Source organism: Herpailurus yagouaroundi, unplaced genomic scaffold (assembly GCF_014898765.1).
Source record: "Herpailurus yagouaroundi ecotype Mexico unplaced genomic scaffold, PumYag 162, whole genome shotgun sequence".
NCBI lineage: Eukaryota > Metazoa > Chordata > Mammalia > Carnivora > Felidae > Herpailurus > Herpailurus yagouaroundi.
Genome location: NW_024412403.1, coordinates 27,549,101 through 27,568,879, shown reverse-complemented (window position 1 = coordinate 27,568,879; position 19,779 = coordinate 27,549,101). Strand labels below are relative to the sequence as shown.

Below are 19,779 nucleotides of genomic sequence, written 5' to 3'. Positions count from 1 at the left end.
GATGCTATTTGAATAAAAATTTAACAAATATAAAATGCAGCATACTCTGTATTATTGAGAATAGGTCTATGATAATAACCACACGAAATGCAGACATATGAATAATTAACATAGATGAGACATTCTTCTAACAGTGTACCATAACTAAATATTAGAGGAGCTCATGTCTGTTACCTTCCAGTGACGTACAATTAACTATCGATGTTCCATGCAATTTATCCTTTGAGCAATTTTTGTTCACAAGTATATTGTTAAAATTAGGGAATGAAAAAGGAAGGAATGCTCCAAAGGGCAAGGCATAAAACACCTTTCATTAAATTAATGTTTCAGAAGCTTTGTATATTACTATAAATGAGCACTATATGGTCTGCGTGTATGGAGATATTCATTTTATATACTTACCTCGAAGGAAAATTATCCTGTAGCTTTACAATGGCGATTAAGTGTTGGTGACCATGATAGCAACAATTTTATGCTCTCAACTGAGAAATCAGAATATAATTTTTTTGGCGTGTTCTTCCATACTGATGCCGGGTTTTGAGCTAGGTTCATGGCTAAACGTATGCATGCAGTTTATTTCTTTCAGTGGGTTGAGATACATTAATTTCTATGCTTGGATGGTGAGAAAAGCATATATGGGGTAAAAAATAAACTATCGTGGTGTCACTGTTTTACTGTAGTAATTCATACACTGCTATAAGTAACGAACATATTATCTAAAAAGATGTTCTAGTTTTTAAGAAATGATTTACTTACTCCTAAGATAATTCAACATCAGAGTTTGTTTGATATAACAACAGATCATACTTGCTGGCAAAGGTCAAGTGCCAGTTAGTTCTTCAGTGGAAAAATCTACCTGTCAATTCTCCAAAGGAAAACAAAACAAAAGCAAATGCACTAAGGTTTACATAGTACATGATAATTTGTAAATTGTGGTTAAAAGAAAATGAGACTATTGCACGAAATCTGTTGCAAAATAGATGACTGGGTTTTTTTTTTTCAGTTAACATTTAGCCATTAGTCTGCTCTCTTGTTTTTCAAAACATACTCAGTTTTGTGCATATTTATGTGTGAACATAAAATTACCCTAACTTGCTAAATGTGGATATATGTAAACACTTGGAGACATTGTCATAGAATCAGATTGGTGGTTATTAAAATCCTATTAGCACATAAATATGCAGATAGGACACTTAATACTGAGTATTTAGGGGGGAAATGACAGCCTCTTTCCTTAAGAAAGATTCTCTATATCTGAAGTATTAATAAATAGCTGGATAATATGTCCATACTCCATGTAGTTTGCAACAAAAACTCCACTCATATGGCAAGATGTGTTGGATTTAAATATTCCTTAGAATATTTAGAATAATTAATGTATTTCACCTTCCTTACTGCCAAATCAGAAAAAGAAAAACTAAATTTGTCTTACCTAATGGAGCATCTGAAAGAAAAAGACTGAACTTTTCCAGTGCTTTAGTGTCTGATAGTGCTTTGAATATAGTAGGTGGTCAATAAAATATGTGTCTAACAAATAAATAAACCTGTGATTGCACTAATGAAACAATTACCTAAAAATAACAAAATCTCCTAAAAGACAGGACATGTATCTACTTTCTCATGTACCTTTTTTTAACTTTTTGTTACGATCTTTCTGCACAAATGAGTATTTTTTGTCAGTAGTCTGTGCTTACTTAATGCAATGTTGAATGGATTGCTTACATGCAATACTTTCTGGAGCAATCAGAAAACAAATGCATCTAGCGTATCCCCAAGAGAGGCATACACTTGACACCATTTTCCAAAGTTACTTAGTTTTTTCATGAATACTTATTAACTTATATGTATGTATGTATTTAATCAACTTTCCCCATACAATATTTATTAATTTTTTTTTAATTTTTTTTTCAACGTTTATTTATTTTTGGGACAGAGAGAGACAGAGCATGAACGGGCGAGGGGCAGAGAGAGAGGGAGACACAGAATCGGAAACAGGCTCTAGGCTCTGAGCCATCAGCCCAGAGCCCGACGCGGGGCTCGAACTCACGGAGCGCGAGATTGTGACCTGGCTGAAGTCGGACGCTTAACCGACTGCGCCACCCAGGCGCCCCAATATTTATTAATTTAATATGACCTAATTTCAATGATGTGCTGAAGCTGGCTAAAACCAACTTGGATGAGCTCATTGTAACTATTCCTTTCCAAATTCCACTTTTAAGAGACATCCTTTTCTTAACTTGAAATCAGAGACAGCAGGAGTATTTGCACCATACAAATCAGCCAATACCGTAAATCAGGGCCTTTTCTTCTTTTTTTAGAAGCTGTTGTTAAAAATCTACCAGCATACTATTGCCTAATTTCCCCCTCTGAGTCCATCTTTGTAGGTAAATTATAACAACTAAGAGGTCAATAGGGTTAGAAATTTTCTATTCATCAACCTGTCTAAAATATAAAACTATTTAAATTAATTATGTAGATTAGATATAAAAGAGAGGGACATCTGTGGAAAATATTGGACACTGTAAATTTTTCTTAAATACTTAGCTTTTATATCAGAAAGTCACATAATTTATCTTTCTGACTTTTCTAATTTACCTGAATAAACATCTATGTTTATTCCTTTATCTCTTTTCTAACAAAATATTTACATACTCTGATACGTAATTGTCAGCTGATTTTTAAGTGAGTGACAACAGGGTTCTGAAAATTTCCAGACATCCTTTAAATGGGTCTCCAACTTAGACTCATTTCATTAGCAGTGAATTTTTTTTAGTTTATTCATTTTGAGAGAGAGAGAAAGTGCAGGGGAGGAGGAGCAGACAGGGAGAAAGAGAGAATCTGAAGCAGGCTCTGTGCTGATAGCACAGTGCTGACAGAGCCTGCTGCGGGACTCGATCTCACGAAGTGTGAGATCATGACTTGAGCGGAAACCAAGAGTTGGATGTTTAACTGGTTGAGCCACCCAGGTGCCCCTCAGTGAAGTTTTACAAAACTGAGATGAGATATCTTGAAGTAATTTATACTTTTGTGTAGCATATCATTTAACCTCAGGCATTTTTATTTATTTTTTTTTTTAATTTTTTTTTCAACGTTTATTTATTTTTGGAACAGAGAGAGACAGAGCATGAACGGGGGGCGGGGGCGGAGAGAGAGGGAGACACAGAATCGGAAGCAGGCTCCAGGCTCTGAGCCATCAGCCCAGAGCCCGACGCGGGGCTCGAACTCACGGACCGTGAGATCGTGACCTGGCTGAAGTCGGACGCCCAACCGACTGCGCCACCCAGGCGCCCCGTAACCTCAGGCATTTTATGAGAAGTATTAACCCACTTGATCTCTTGAATGCGATTATTATGTGGAAAACAAAAATGGGAAATCTATGAGTGGAGAAATGAAATACACATTTTTGACAGACAAGCCACTGAATTCCCATTTCATCTTTTATCTATGAAATTACTCTGGGTAGGTTATAGCTAAAAATCTCTAAATGTGGGTGGATTATAAGTCTAGATACTTGGTGAAATAATAAATGATTTATTTTTTTATAAATAAATTCATTTTATTTATAAAATTTGCATATTTATAAATACCTGTATAAATGTATATACTTTTAAAATATAAAATATGCTTTATATTTATACAAGATATATATTCAAAATATCTAAATATATTTTATATTTGTATGGAAATATGTAATAAGTTTATATCAATATATTGATATGAATAATTATTTATAAAAATCCATTCTTTTTTAGTTGAAGAAATGAGTTCTATGGTGGCATGTTTTCAAGTATCTCTGCGATCTACTTTGTGACAATACATGGGATGACTTATATTATGGTTCTAGTTATATTATGTTTCTAATTGGCTTCCCAATCATACATCCCAAACACTCTGCACTTCAGCTTATATGGATCTCAAATTAGTTCATTAATTTGAGCATCTATTTTTGGTCCAAGTATTGTATTATTATTTGGGAATCCAAACATGACTAATACATGATATCTGCCTTTCTGGAGCCCATCATCAAGTGCAAGAAGAAAGCACCTTCAATATGCTGCTATCATGAGAGAAAACCATTTGAATATGACTCTGCTTTATTTTATTTTTTTTTAATGTTTATTTATTTCTGAGACAGAGAGAGACAGAGCATGAGCGGGTAAGGGGCAGAGAGAGAGGCAGACAAAGAATCTGAAGCAGGCTCCAGGCTCTGAGCTGTCAGCACAGAGCCCAACACAGGGCTCGAACTCACATGATCAATGTAAGATCATGACCTGAGCCGAAGTGGGTCACTCAACTGACTGAGCCACCCAGGCACCCCTAACTCTGTCTACTTTAAATCTAATATACACCTATATTACAAATGCCAATAATTATCCCAGAATCTCATATACTTTATGTATTCTAATCTCAGTACATATTAGATGCTGGTGCATCACAGCTCCATACCTACAAATACAATTACAAACAGTATAGTCAAGATGGCAAGGACATGATTCTTAATATAGACCTAAGTAAAGAGTTAGTGAAGACAAATTACAGAAACTAGCTATACATCCTATTTATGAATGCAAGGAAGCAGGTCATATAAAGTCAGGATTCTCAAAGTATGCTAAGCCATTATCATAAGACAAATATGTAATAATCACTTGTAAACCCAATGTGAATTCTCACAGACATTCAACTTGGACAATATTGTGTTGTGTGTATGTATGACATGTTTGAATACTCATGGAATAAGATGCTTCTGATAGTTGGGAAAAAATATTTTAACATACTAATGCTATGCTTCCAAGAACTCTAAAACATATCAAAAGTTGTAAAAGGCATTACTTTGTTATTATATTAACCTTATTGAACATAATACACAATTTTAGCAATGGACAATTCTCTAAATGCCACATAACTTGGAACCCTTCTTTCTTTCAAACAGTACTTCACAATTTTGATAATATATTAATGCAAAATATTCACACATGAAAGGTTTTTAAATGACTTATTTGATGTAAGGTCTTTAATGAAAATACTTTTGATTTTTGATAGATTATTTATAAGCACGATTATATTTATACATTTATAAGCACTATTGTCTTTCAGTTTTATAAATAAAAGTAGTCCTTTTATATACGTTTTTAGAACCTCTCTTTCTCTTTCCTTTTGATAACACAAACAAATTGTTTTACTTTCTCTCTGGAAAAGTTAATTCAGCTTTCTCGACCTAGCTCAACTATCTTCTCTTCTGTTAAGTATTTCCCTTCTATTTGGAACATCTTTGTTTCCTGCCTTTTTTGTCCTCACCCACTCGCTTTCCTTCCCATCTGTACCATTACATTTTTACTAAGGTAAAATAATAATAAAAATAGATGACAATAGAAAAGCTTTAAGACATATGCAGAAATCTTCACACTGGAGAGCTGTAGTGACTGAATATAAAACTCAGCTCTGAACTTTCAACCACTTTGTAAGAAATGCTTTGTCTGAACCTTAAAAAAATGCAAAATAAAAATAATCTTTCACCCTTCTGAAAGGAGAAATGAACTTCCTACTTTAAAGCATGAGGTGTACATGTGTTTATAATAGGCCATGTTTAGGCTCCATTATCGCCTAAATTCCAAAAATTGTTGTTTATTATTTCTAAAAAAAAGATTATGAAAAGCAATTTCCCTTAATTTGCATATCACAATCTTGCTATTTTTGTTAAGCATCAAATCCATTCTACTGAGCTATTTTGAGTGTGTGTGTGTGTGTGTGTGTGTGTATGAGTGTATGTGCGTGTATATTAAGAACCCTCTGATGTTAACATGTCTCAGTATTTTGTATAATAAGCATCTCTCAGTATTTTGTTTTTATAAATGGATGGCAACTATTGTGCTTCCTATCTAGCAAATATATTGCTATATTTGTGTTCCCTTTTGCATTCTTTTTTTCTCAAAGACGTGATTGAATCCTTAATATGCCCAACAACAATGCTCAGTTTTGCTTTAATTAAAAAGACACTCATTCTTTTAAGTGTTTCTTTTCTTTAAGGGCTGTATCCATTGACCTAACTTATATTCCTTTCTAATTTATATTTATTATCATATATCTTACAGAAGTCATATTATGAATTAATAATGATCATTATTTACAATAATATATTTATAATAATATTCAATGTTACTAACTAAAGGTAACATATCTATATGATATTTCTTCAGTTGCTTGTGTGTGTGTATATATATATATACATATGTGTATATATATACATACATATACATATATATACATATGTATATATACATATACATATACACACACACAACATATATATGTATATACATATATCATAAACCATGCTCTATCTGTCTATGAAGGCAGACAGGTTTATATCGAGTTTTGTATCAGGTAAATAGTTAACTTTAAGATACTTCAGATCATCTAGAGATATTGCTAATCATATTCTGATTCAAGCACCTTGGGTAGAGTCTGAGATTTTGCATTTCTAAGACCCCAGGAGTGACAAATACTTCTGGTCTGTAGAACACAGTTAGAATGTCAAAGAGTTAGAGAATTATGGAGTTCCAGTTTGGGCTTTGCCCCCAGATGCTGATCTTGCCCAAGAGACTTTTTCCTCTTGACTTTGCTCCTCATCTATAAAATGGATGGGCTCATGTTTCTCCTGCTCTTCACAGAATTGCTCTGTGGTTGAAATTAAATTAATTAGGGAAATACTTTGTAGATATTTCATCTTATCCTTGGAATAGTGTATTTTATACCCTAATTTCTGTTGGTGTTTGCCCATTTAGCTTGAAATGATGGAGCCAGCTTTAATCTTATCTGTCAATAGTTCTTTGTTCTTATTTACCCTCCCCGCCTTTTTACCCATTCACATGTTCTTTCAACAGATATTTATCGAGCAGCTACTATGCAGTATGAGTTGTGCCACCTCCTGAAGATATGATTGACTTCTTCTTCCTCCTCCTACTTTTCTTCATTCTCTCAAATAATTTCATTTATTGATTTCACTCTACACTCTGTACCTCTCTTACCCTTCTTTCTGTCTTCCATAGAGTGTTGGAATCATTAATCTGAAGGCTACATTTTTAAAATCAGTTTTATCCAATTCCATAAATATTCATTGATTCCCCCCTATATGGCAGATTCTCTGCAAAAGGAATATAAAATTGAAGAAGTTAAAGAAAGGACAACCCTTTTATTACATCAGTTGCATTCTCTTTAAGGAATGGGATATTTTGTGACTTCTCTAGTAACTATAGTACAAGGCAGGATGAGACTAGTATCATCAGACTCTGATGAATAGTGAAAAGGTTGCTTAAGAGGTGAAAACAGCTGATTTGAGAGCTTTGCAACAGGAAACTGAACTGCAAATAGGAACTGAACTGATGTGTGTGCCCTTAAGGAAACAGGCCATAATAATTATTGATAATATCTATCTGTATGTATAAAGCCTTCTTAAAAATGGCCAGGGGTGCCTGGGCAGCTCAGTTGGATAAACATGCAACTCTCTTTTTACAAAATTTTTTCCGGGGCGCCTGGGTGGCGCAGTCGGTTAAGCGTCCGACTTCAGCCAGGTCACGATCTCGCGGTCCGTGAGTTCGAGCCCTGCGTCGGGCTCTGGGCTGATGGCTCAGAGCCTGGAGCCTGTTTCCGATTCTCTGTCTCCCTCACTCTCTGCCCCTCCCCCGTTCATGCTCTGTCTCTCTCTGTCCCAAAAATAAATAAACGTTGAAAAAAAAAATTAAAAAAAAAATTTTTTCCCCAATGTTTACTCATTTTTTGAGAGAGAGAGAGACAGAGCACAGGCAGGGGAGGGGCAGAGAGAGGGGAGACACAGAATCGAAGCAGGCTCCAGACTCTGAGCTGTCAGTACAGAGCCCAATATGGGGCTTGAACCCACGAACTGCAAGATCATGACCTGAGCCGAGGTTAAGCATCCAACCCTTGATCTCAGCTCAGGTCTTGATCTCAGGGTCATGAGTTCAAGCTCCATTTTGATCTCTGTGCTGGGCATGGCACCTACTTATAAATAAATAAATAAATAAATAAATAAATAAAAATAAAAAAAATAAATAAGGTTATAAGCCGTGACCGAAGGAAATGAGAGGAAGAAAAGGGTGGACGTTACATGTGGAACAAATCATACCTTCTCCTCTCAGCTTTTATTCATGGTGAATGACTTGGGCAAATGATCTGACATAGGCAAAAAGATTTTAGAACTTTTCGTTAGGTATGTATGAGGGAAAGCTGAAAATTGTCACTGGAGTCACACCGTGATGGCCTTGGATGCCACCTACAGGAGTCTGTACTCAGTTTCGGGGACATGAAGGAATCTTGATTGTTACTGTTACTGTTGGCCCTTCTGCTGTGCATTCAAAGTCAACCTTTAATTCAAATCTCTGGAATTTAAATACAAATCCACTGTAAGAACTGAGTTCAGATGGAGCAGATTGGCAACCCTCCAGGTAATCTTTTGCCAGTTTTCACCAAGGGGGCAAAGCATACTGGGCACAGTATAACGGACTGTGTGAGGACACCTGGCTGCTAGGTCCTTATTTAACAACTTGTTAGTCTGTTGACCTTAAAGAAGGCATTCACCTCTGTGAGTCTTAGGCGCTTTTTCTTAATGATGGGAATAATAAACTCTGCCTATTTTCAAAGTCATTGTGAGAGATAAATATGATAAATAAATTTGAAAATCATAAATTTGGAAAATGTCAAGGACTGTCCAACTATAAGAATTATCCCTTAACTTTTTCTATTCCTCAGTACCCCTCCAAGGTGGGACACTTGGCCTGCTTTTCCTTCTCCTTTAAATGAAATCCTGTCTTTTTACAACATCTTTTTAGGTCTTGGTGTGCACTTGTTGAGAACACATCCAGCCATTTGTTTCGCCTGTTCTTTTTTAAAACCCTAAAATCGTCCATGAAGCTGCTCCTACTCTTTTATGCTATAATGAATTTTTAAAATTTATTTTGAGAGGGGGAGGGGCAGAAAGAGATGGGGAGAGCGAATCCCATGCAGGCATAAAGCCCGACTCGGGACTTGAACTCACAAACCATGAGATCACGACCTGAGCCAAAACTAAGAATCAGACGCTTAACCGACTGGGCCACCCACGTGCTCCACTCTATGTGTAGGATGTACTAATTGTATTGTCCTTCTTACTAGCTTAAATATCACCTCTTGAGGTAACCATCACCCACTGGCTACTGCACCCGCCGTGGGATCACTTGCCGTGTTCCTTTATTTGCTTTATGGCACGTTTGATTACTAAAATTACCTTCTTCATTTACTTGCTTGTATATTGTATGTCTGTTTAGCCACCACAATTTTATTAGCTCATTATGTGACGGACGGTATCATGGGAACTGTGGACAGCAAAATAGGAACTGAACGGATGTGTGTGCCCTTAAGGAAACAGGCCATAATAATTATTGATAATAATATCTATCTGTATGTATAAATATCATGGGGTAAGAGGTGCTATAAAGAATAAAAGCAAGCTGAAAGGTTAGAGAAGGAAGGATGTTATACCATTTTGTGTCAGATGTTCAGGGCAGGAGCCCCTGATTAGGCCCAGAAGGAGGGAAGGGAGGGGCATATTGAAGGAAAAAGTGTTCCAAGCAAAGAGAGCTGAAAGTGCCAAGGCCCTGAAGTGGGGGCATGCTCGATGTTTTTAGGTCAAGTGAGGAGGAACCACCCGTGGCTGGAGGGCAATGAGCCAGGCCTGAGTAGGAGGGGATGGGACCACGGAGCAAAGATGGCCCTGGGCTCTATCCCACAGGCTTCAGATATGAGATTTTTCTGAGTGAAGTTGCACATCGCTGGAAGGCTTTGGGCTGCAGAGTAACGCCATCGGACTCAGGTCACTCCTGCTGCCTATGATGAAGATCAACTGGGAAGGGTGACAGAAGCGAGAACTGGTGGTGGTACCTAGAACTCACTCCCTCTGGCTCCCAATAAGTCCCTCTGCTTACCTCTTCCCTGACACATGGTCATGTCACTTTACATTAGTCATGGTAGGAGTGTGTGCACCATGGAGGTGTGCAAAAGCTCCAAATCAGGAATTTCCTCTCTCTCTCTCTCTGCCCCTTCTTCATTTTGTCCTTGCTTACTTTCCTTCCTTCATCCCTGCTCCTTTTCTTCCTTCCTTCCTTCCTTTGTATTCTTTCTCTTCCTCCTTCCTTTTTTCCTAACATTATAGGTATTAATGTGAGAGATATAATTAGTGAGAGATGATGGCGGCTTAGATTAGACGAGGGTAGTAGTGAAGGAGATGATAGGAAGTCATCTGATTCTGGAAGGAATCTCCAAAGAAATCACTGAGTGGCTTTGCTGACTGAGAAAATGGCACACCAAAGATGGCTTGCAGGTTCTTGACCTAAATAACTGAGAGAATAGCTGTCATTGATTGAGGTGGAAATGCCTTCATTCAGGAGGACCAATTTTGGAGGCAAGTGTCAGGAATTTGGTTTCAGAGATAGGAAGATTCGGATGTCTCTTGGGTCTGTCCAAATGGAGATATCATGTAGAAAGTTGGATGTTTGAGTTTGGAACTCGGGAGAGGAGTCTGGACTAGAGATGTCACTTTGGGAATTGTCTGTAAAGAGAATGCTATGCCCTGTTTTTCAAATTTTAAATAAGGATTGATCACATACCAGTTATTCAGAGTTTTCATGCAAATCAGAGAAGCAATGTCAATGCGTGGCTATTGCATCTTGAGACTGCTGACTCAGATGGTCTCTTGTTACATTTTTTCATAATTTAAGCAACTAAGTAAATCCTATGCCATGAATGGATTGAAGCCCTACTTGCTCGTCCCCCAGTTCAATTTCCTGCCTAAGCTTTTTGCTTCTTGGAACCAGTTAGCTCTACCCATAACTTCTCAAAATCTGGTTCCGGGACCCAGAACTGCCTGCATCAGAATTAAATGGGTGTATTTTAATTTTTTAATAATTTTTTAAGTTTATTTTACTTATTTTTGAGAGAGAGAGAGAGAGAGAGAATGGGAGGGGCAGAGAGAGAGGAAGAGAGAGAGAATCCAGCAGGCTCTGCACCATCAGTGTAAAACTGGATGTGGGACTGGAACCTACGAACCGTGAGATCCTGACCTGAGCTGAAATCAAGAAATCAGACCCTTAACTGACTGAACCACCCAGGCCCCCTAAATGGGTGTATTTTAAAATGTAGAATCCTGCATTCAAATACTAGACCTGTTAAATAATAATATTAGCCCAAGGTCCAAGTATCCGCGTTGTAACAAATACTCATTGTTATTAGTATGCACATAAAGATTTGGCCATTCCTGATAAAGTTTGTAAATATAAAGTATAGTATGTATTTTTTAATTTTTTAAGTGTTTTATATCTTTTTGAGAGAGAGCAGGGGAGGGGCAGAGAGAGAGGGAGACACAGAATCTAAAGCAGGCTCCGGGCTCTCAGCTGTTAGCACAGAGCCCAACACAGGGCTTGAACCCACAAAATGTGAGATTATGGCCTGAGCCGAAGTCGGACACTTAACCAACTCGCCACCCAGGCACTCCTAAAGTATAATCTTTTTATCCTTTTTAAGAATATCCATTTGCAAAAATTTTTATGACAATTAATATCATTTATATAGTTAAACCTGCCCACTCATATTCTAGATTGCATAGATTAGAACAGAAATGATTTCAGTCATAAAGATGTTGGTCTTCAGTTAAGTAACTCAATAGTAAAATCAAATTTAATCCTCTTTTTTCTTGCATAAAGTACAATTTTAGGATACTGCAACTTTGAATAAGATATATTCAAACCAAAAAACCTCAGTTTTAATTTTAGACATTGAATTGCTCTGGTACTTTTAAAAGTTTGCTAAATATTTTTTATTCTCCCCTGTTCTGGACACAGGATAGAATTGTATTGCATTTCATAGTCTCCTTGTGATTTACATAGGCCAGAAAAGGTGTTGAGGCCAGTAAGTATTGTACCTGGGGCCAGAATATTTAATTTCAAGTGTTCCTTCATCTTTCTTGTATCTTCCTTCATAATTGAGATGGAAGCTACCTTGGTTTTGTATTTACCTGAGTTACTATGATTACCAGTGCTCCTCTGCCAATCTGTAATAGATACTTAGCATGAGTGAGAAAAACCTTTGTAATTCTACGCTGCTAAGGTGGAGATTGGTTATTACTGCAGCATAATCAATTTTCTGTAGCAAAACTCAGTTATCTTGGACCAGAGTTATCTTCCATTCAACAGATTGACATTGTGAACTGACCTAAGCTCACTGTCAGGGATTTCTGTCAATATATTAATCTTTGACAATAAAAGATTGGCAGGAACTAAATATATATGTCTCTTCTCTTGCAACTTTGTTACCAAGGAGCTTGTTTAAAAAAACAAACAGAGGGACGCCTGGGTGGCTTAGTCAGTTGAGTGTCTGACTTCGGCTCAGGTCATGATCTCACGGTCCGTGAGTTCGAGCCCCGTGTCGGGCTCTGTGCTGACACCTCAGAGCCTGGAGCCTGCTTCAGATTCTGTGTTTCCCTCTCTCTCTGACCCTCACCCCGTTCATGCTCTGTCTCTCTCTCTCTCAAAAATAAATAAACATTAAAAAAAATTTTTTTAAAAACAAACAGAAAAACCAATCCCCCAAATAAATTACAGACCAATTTGTGCAAACATACAAACTTTTACATTAGTTACAAAATCCATTAAACAGCCCATTCCAAACGTCCGGAGGTAATCTCTGTTCTCTGTCCTTTTCGGTATGCCATGCAGCACCTGTTAAGAAGGGGTGGGTAAAAATTAAATAGAATTCCAAATCTAAAGTGTCAAAGATGTTAGCCTCTTGGCCTTTTACTAGGATTTGTACATGTTGTCCACGGAGTGAGATGATTGCCCAGTATTTCTAGCCAATCAGCATCTTGAAGCCCACCTGTCTCGCCAATGAAAAGCCGTCACATCCTTTGTAAATTACCAACACCCCACTCCGTGTAAAATTTCACAGTGCATTATGTAGAAATCCAAAGCATTTGTTACAGTTGCCCCTAGAGTTCAAGCTGTTCATTAAGAAGCTTGAAATCCTAACCAACCTAGAGAGTGATTCCTTAACTAGAATTCTTCAAATCTTAATCAATTTTTTTCTAGTTTGTAAGTTAAAGGTAAACTAATGTACTTCATATTGTACCTGGTGGAGCGCTTTAAACTAAATTATAGGCACTAACAGAATTAATTACGGATTTTTGCTTATTTACCTTTATGTTCTACTAGGAGTACAAAAAACATAAAACTGACAAAAACTTACATTATTTTACTTCACAAATACAAATGTAATAGTACTTGAGGCTTAAGTTTACTTTAGATGATGTAAAGTTTTTCGTATTTCTATAGTTTTCTTCAGTATTTAATAGATCAATAACTATTTGTACTTACTAAACAGCAACAAAATATTATTGAACTGTTTATATGTTGTGTAGAATTTTTTTTTAACCAAAACAAAAAATAGACTATATCAGCTTGAAATGAAAATCTTGAAACATTGGGATGCAAGTTTAGATTCTGCTGTCCTCTTTCTGCATATTCATGGTCTGGAAAGGATACTAACCTTCCTTAATGTTTTAGTTTCCAAATATTTTGCCAGCTGTGAATGAACTAGGTCAACGAAGGAAAACATTCTTCCTACAGCCTACATGAATATTTTGCTGTTTGAAAAACTGAACTAGGCCATCAATCATTTTGTTAATATTTGTAGATTCTCTCTCACAGAGTTGGAATATAACTACTTGTAAAACTCCATCAGTTAGTATGTTTCCCCAAATAGTTACCTCATTTCAAATTCTGTTAGTTACTGTTACATATAAGTTAATTTCTGAATGCCTTTGAGAGCAAATAAGATTAGAAAGGGAATTAATTTTATCTAAGCTTATAAAATGACTGAAAAATATTCTTAAGAATCTGGAGTTGTGTCTTGAATATTAAAATTTTAGACATTAGATGTAATTTATGATGATATGTTTCAATATTAACATTTTAAAATAAAACTATTTTAAAAATTGCATTCCACTAATAACCCCTATGATTCAAAAAATACTGTTTATAAAGTTACAGATATTAAATTAACTGGTGGTGTTGGGGTGCCTGGGTGGCTCAGTCGGTTAAGCGTCTGACTTTGGCTCAGGTCATGATCTCGCAGTTTGTGAGTTGGAGCCCCATGTCGGGCTCTGTGCTGATAGGTCAGAGCCTGGAACCTGCTTCAGGTTCTGTGTCTCCCCCTCTGTTTGCCCCTCCCCTGCTCATGCTTTGTCTCCAAAAAATAAATATATGTTAAAAATTTTTTTTAATTAATTAATTAATTAACTGGTGGTGTTTCATATGTTTGCCCACGTGACAACATTTTATCTCTAAAATTAATTTATGGCATTTTATAAACAGTAACAATGGTAACAAGAGCACAGTTTGCCTTCATACTTAATTTATGTAAACTTAATTTTGGCTGGACCTGTTTTAATATTTTTATTAATTTTGACTCCTGTGAATTTTGATTTTTGGAAGTCATATATTTCCAAATTTAGAAAGCAGACCTACAGTGAGTTGGATTGGTTATTCCTAGCAAAGTAATTTATTGATATTAGTGATCATATTATTATGTAATAGTTTTTAGGGAATCTAAGAGAATGACTATTTTTATTATAGGAAAGGTGGTTCCAACTGACGGGATTTAAAGTGAAATATTTAATTTTTTTAGACATCTCTTTTTGATGAGGATGTACATTTTCGGTTTAAGATTTTTTTCTGAAAAAAAGTAAAAACATTTTATATGTGTGTTAGTTCAGGAATATTTTTTTAAATTTCAGCTTTATTGACGTATAATTGACATATAAAATTGTAAGAGATTTAAAGTGTACACTGTAGTGATTTGATATACATTGTGAAAGGATTCCCCCATCTAATTAATTAATATATATATCACCGCACATATTTATTTTTTTCTTGTTATAAAAACATTTAAGTTCTACTCTCTTAGCAAAGTTTGTAGAAATTTTTAATGATGACCACATCTTGATTCATTTCTTTTCCTTTCAGGTTATTGATCATTAAAATGGCATTGTAAAGGGATGACTCAGAAATAACAGTAAGTCTTAATTATTTGAAAGACATACTTTAATGTTGTGCTAAAACATATGACAGCATATTTGGCATTTTTTTCCCGTTCTAATTTTGTGGGCTAGTATAGGGCATAGAATGTGAACAGAAACCCCTAGACCTCAAAGTATATTTTTATTTGAAGCCAAAATATTTTTAACTAAACTGTGCTAGTCAATAATTTTTGGATTTGGCAAACTGTAGTACAGTCTTATTTTTGAGAAAAGTCAACAAAGTGTTTCCCTTCTAATTCAATATCCTTATTTTCCCTGAAACAATTTTTCCTTTTGGTGCAAAGGCTTATGAACTTAGTGTTTTTACAGGAACAATAATACATTGTTTCTTTTGCTATGCTGAAAATAATTAATGTTTATGTTGGATTTAAACTTTTGTCAGTCAGAAGATCTACTGACTAAACCAGATGAAATAGATATGATAAGATTTCTTTCTTTATTAGAGTTAGATGATCCCTGTTGGTAATACACTTGTATTTCATGTTTACATATTATCATTGCTCTTTTAAGCCATGAATCTTAATATGTTTCATATTTATAATAAGCTATTTTGATCAGCCATATGTTTTCTTCTGAAATGGACATATATCCTACACAATAGACTAGAAGAATATTTTTTCTAGTGGTTATTCATTAGAATAATTTAAAATATCTGCTCTGGCTAAATTATTAACCAATACTTTAACACAGTATTATTTTAATGCAACAGATTTACTTTCTCTCCTGACATTAAAATATATTTTTCTGTTTGTAACATTTCTACCCAAAGACAGTTGGAAAAAAAATGCACTTAACAAAGATAGCCTCAGTAATAAAACACAGAAAAACAACATTAAATGCAAAACAGTGGGTGAATTTAAATATATGTGTGCACGCACAAATACACACACATAGAAATGAAATGGCTAAATAGTATTATATCATTGCATATCTTATAGATATGTAATTATGTATCATATAAGTATATAATGATATAGAATATATTTAAATACATTATATAAGTACATATAAGTAAATTATATAAGTATATATAAATATTTAAATATATGTGACTATATAGACATATAATTATAAAAGCAATATGTTGTAAAACTCAAAACAGACTCATACTAACCTTTTCCTCCTCTTAGTCTCCATTCCCCTCCCTGAGATAGTCAATGTCAAAGTGTGCTATGTTCCCCTGTACCTCACTCAGGAGAGTTTCTCCAACCTCAGAAAGCACAGATGCATATCTCTTTTGTCAGAAAGAAGTAGTTTTGCTTCTGATATATTTTTTTTATGACCAAATTATCAAGAACATTGCTCTTCACCTTGTCTTTCATAGCTATCCCTTCAGGTTAATATGCATAATATTCCATATTTTGCCACACTACTTGTAATTAAAACAAAAATCTGGATGTTCACCATCCTTTTTTTATGACAGCCATAGATGAGAAAATACCTGTATTGCCATGAATGGCAAATCTCAGTGATGTTTTCATTCCAACTCTGAGAGGCATGAAAATGACTCCAAGGCCTATGTTAGAACAGATATCAAGATTTCTGAAGTGAATAGTAACTCAGTAAACATGAGTTCTTGTCCTGATCTATCTATGATGTGTTGTTATCCATCTCCAATACTATCTGATCCTTATTATAGGATACATGCTGCTCTGATGTAAGGGTTGCATTCTTCAGACACCACAATTGATGAAAAAAAAGAATCACATTATAAGATTACGTGTTTCAGTATAAAGGAATGAGTTAGAGAATGGATTTGCTATTTTACTACCATCAGTGGTTAAAATATTCAGGATTTTCTTTAAGATTAGGTAATATGAAAGAGAGAAAAATAAATTAAGCCATAGACTTTTACAAATGAACATAATTCAAGGAAAATAAACATAGTGAAAACATAGTTGAGGGTAAATAACATTACTTAATGAAAACATTAAGCGATTTTGTTTAGAATGACATTGGTCATTAGAAAGCTATAGGTATGTATAATATAAACTATTATAACATATATATTCATTATTTAAATATAGTACATGTATACTGATATTTATTATATATTTATATATTCTCTATATTATATATCTTCCATACTGATAGATGCATCTGACTTTTGACCATAGAATATTTGTATTTTATAAAATTTAAATCCTAACATGACAGTATGACAAACCTAGACTGAACTTTTAAAAAGGTTTTCAAATTAATAAGTTTTAAGTCTCTGTGTGAGAGTACGGTGTTTGCGTATATATTCATAGCATTGAGCCTACATTTGGAGTTAACACTGTGGATCAGGCAGTTTTAGCCCAGCTGAAGTATGAAGAGAAAATTGACAAGAATGATTTAATTCGGTCTACCAATATTTATTGAACATTTGCTATGAGCTACATAGGCTTCTAAGTGGTGCATTTACATAGATGTAAGTCCCGACAAGCATGGCTCTTACATTCTTGTGGCCATGATGGAGGCAGAGGAAGGGCAGACGTTAAACCAACGATCAAACAGATAAAAAATATCATACTGTTTTGTGATGAATAAAGTTGAGTGGGAGACTTGGGGGAAGGTATCCTCTCTTTGAGGCTGGGGAAGACTTTTCTGAGTTAGTAGCATATGAGAAGAGACTTGCTATGCACTTGTCTAGGAAAGAGCATCCCAGCAGAGGGAAGAACCCAAGTCAAGTTTCTAAGGAGAAAGTATACGGCATAGTAGAGCAATACCCAAGTGTCCAATATGGTGGGGCAAGCCCATGTAAAGTTCTTCTTGGTCATGTTAAGAATATTGGATTTTTTTTCTAAGTCAAATGGGAAGCCATCCATCAGAGGCTATTGATCAGAGATGTGAATTGATTTAGATTTTTAAGAGTTCACTTTGTTGTGTAAAGAATAGCCTGTTGTGTAAAGAATACACTTTGTTGTGTAAAGAAAGGGAAGATCAGTTAAATACTTATGATAGTACTTCAGAAGAGTAGACTTCTTTAGGCTAGGTGCTTTTAAATAGAATGATTTAAATCTGTTGCTTCTTTAGTCTAGTTTCCTGAGAACTGCTTTTTAACAAAGGGTTTATTTGGTACACAAATCAGTGTTGATGGGTTTTTTATTTTGTGTGTGTGTGTGTGTGTGTGTGTGTGTGTGTGTGTGCGCATTTTGTTTTGTTCTTTTCGGTGTTATGTTCTTTTTAGCCTGATGAGTAGTGCTAATTTTAACTTAAGTTTCAAATACTGATTGATATTTATAACATACACCTTTAATGTGGTTACAAAATAAACAAAAACAGACCATTAAGCCAAATGAAGAAATAATATAGATAAAATGTTCCAGTTTTCTGAGCTAGGTCTGATAACCCAATTTATATACTTTAGAAATTTTACCTATCTTGTGTGTAAATGAACTGGATAATTGCAACATAGTCCATATTTTTTCCATTAAAGTAGAAGAAAAAAGTGGAATTTATATTTGTAATCATAGAAGGTGTTAGTAATACTCTGGAACGTAAAGCAACTTCGTGAGTGCTTGTCTTTCAGTAAACATTTACAATTTAATGATAAATACATTTGCATATCTAAGGCCAAATTTGAAATAGTCTGATGTGATGCTGCAATTCCTTCTGGTCTCAGCTAAATTGCATGTGATTAACTAATAAAAGTTGACACTGAACTCATTTTGGATTTTAAATGTAAAACATATGTGGCAAAAGCTGGTTTCACATATGTGAAACACCTCAAAGCTGTATATATCAATATTTATTTAGGTCCGCTTTCATAAGTCTTTGCATAATGATCCTAAAATTAAATTAGTGGCCTTTAGAAAGTTACTATGACAATGTCCAAACAGAATTGAGATCTCACAAATAAAATCCTGAGTTAAGGCCTCTTTGCCATCAACCTAGCACTAAAGTGTCTTCTGAAAGATGTCACCATGAAAAAAAAAAAGAAAGAAAGATATCAACATGGAGAGATGTTTGTTTGGCCTTTCATCTTGCTACCAAATGAATGTACACAGTTCAGCTGATGTCTTAGAAGCTGTTACATTGTGCACGCAGACAAGGGTTCTGCTTTTCTTGCTAACCAGTATAAATTGCTGTTTAATCTCTAGATCTGGCCCTGGAAGAGGTTATGGTCATGAGTACTCATCTGGGAGAGGAAAAGACAGAGTCAGGGTGGGAGAGGGGGACAGAGAGAAGGAAGGCAAGGGCTCAAGAGAACCACAGATGGGAGGAAAGGATCTACCTCTGTGCTGGGGAGTCTCAGACTGTGAACACTGATCTCATGGTGCGGGTAAATCCAGGGGTGAAATAGAACTATTTTTCTTACTACATACATAGTACGTAAATGCAAACTAAGTATAGTATTCTGGATAACCAAAGAAGCCACATTTAAAAAGAAAAGTAAAGGGGTGCCTGGGTGGCTCAGTCGGTGAAGCATCTGACTTAGGCTCAGGTCATGAGCTCATGGTTTGTGAGTTTGAGCCCCGCATTGGGCTCTGTGTTGACATCTCAGAGCCTGGAGCCTGCTTCAGATTCTGTGTCTTCCTCTTTCTCTTTCCCTTCCTTGCTCTCTCTGTGTCTCTGTCTCTCTCTCTCAAAAATAAATAAACATTAAAAAATTTAAGAAATAGTCTAAAAACAGTCTACCTTTTTTAGACTGAATGAAA

At 35.4% G+C, this 19,779-nt stretch overlaps 1 long non-coding RNA gene across 1 annotated transcript in view; it reads left to right on the top strand.

The window, feature by feature from the left end:
* Window positions 1-19,779, top strand: part of LOC121036070 (uncharacterized) — a 384,864-nt gene that overhangs the window by 100,647 nt on the left and 264,438 nt on the right. Inside the window, exon 2 of the long non-coding RNA XR_005793219.1 lies at window positions 15,063-15,111. This is a non-coding gene — a long non-coding RNA (uncharacterized LOC121036070). The remainder of the gene's footprint in view (window positions 1-15,062; window positions 15,112-19,779) is intronic.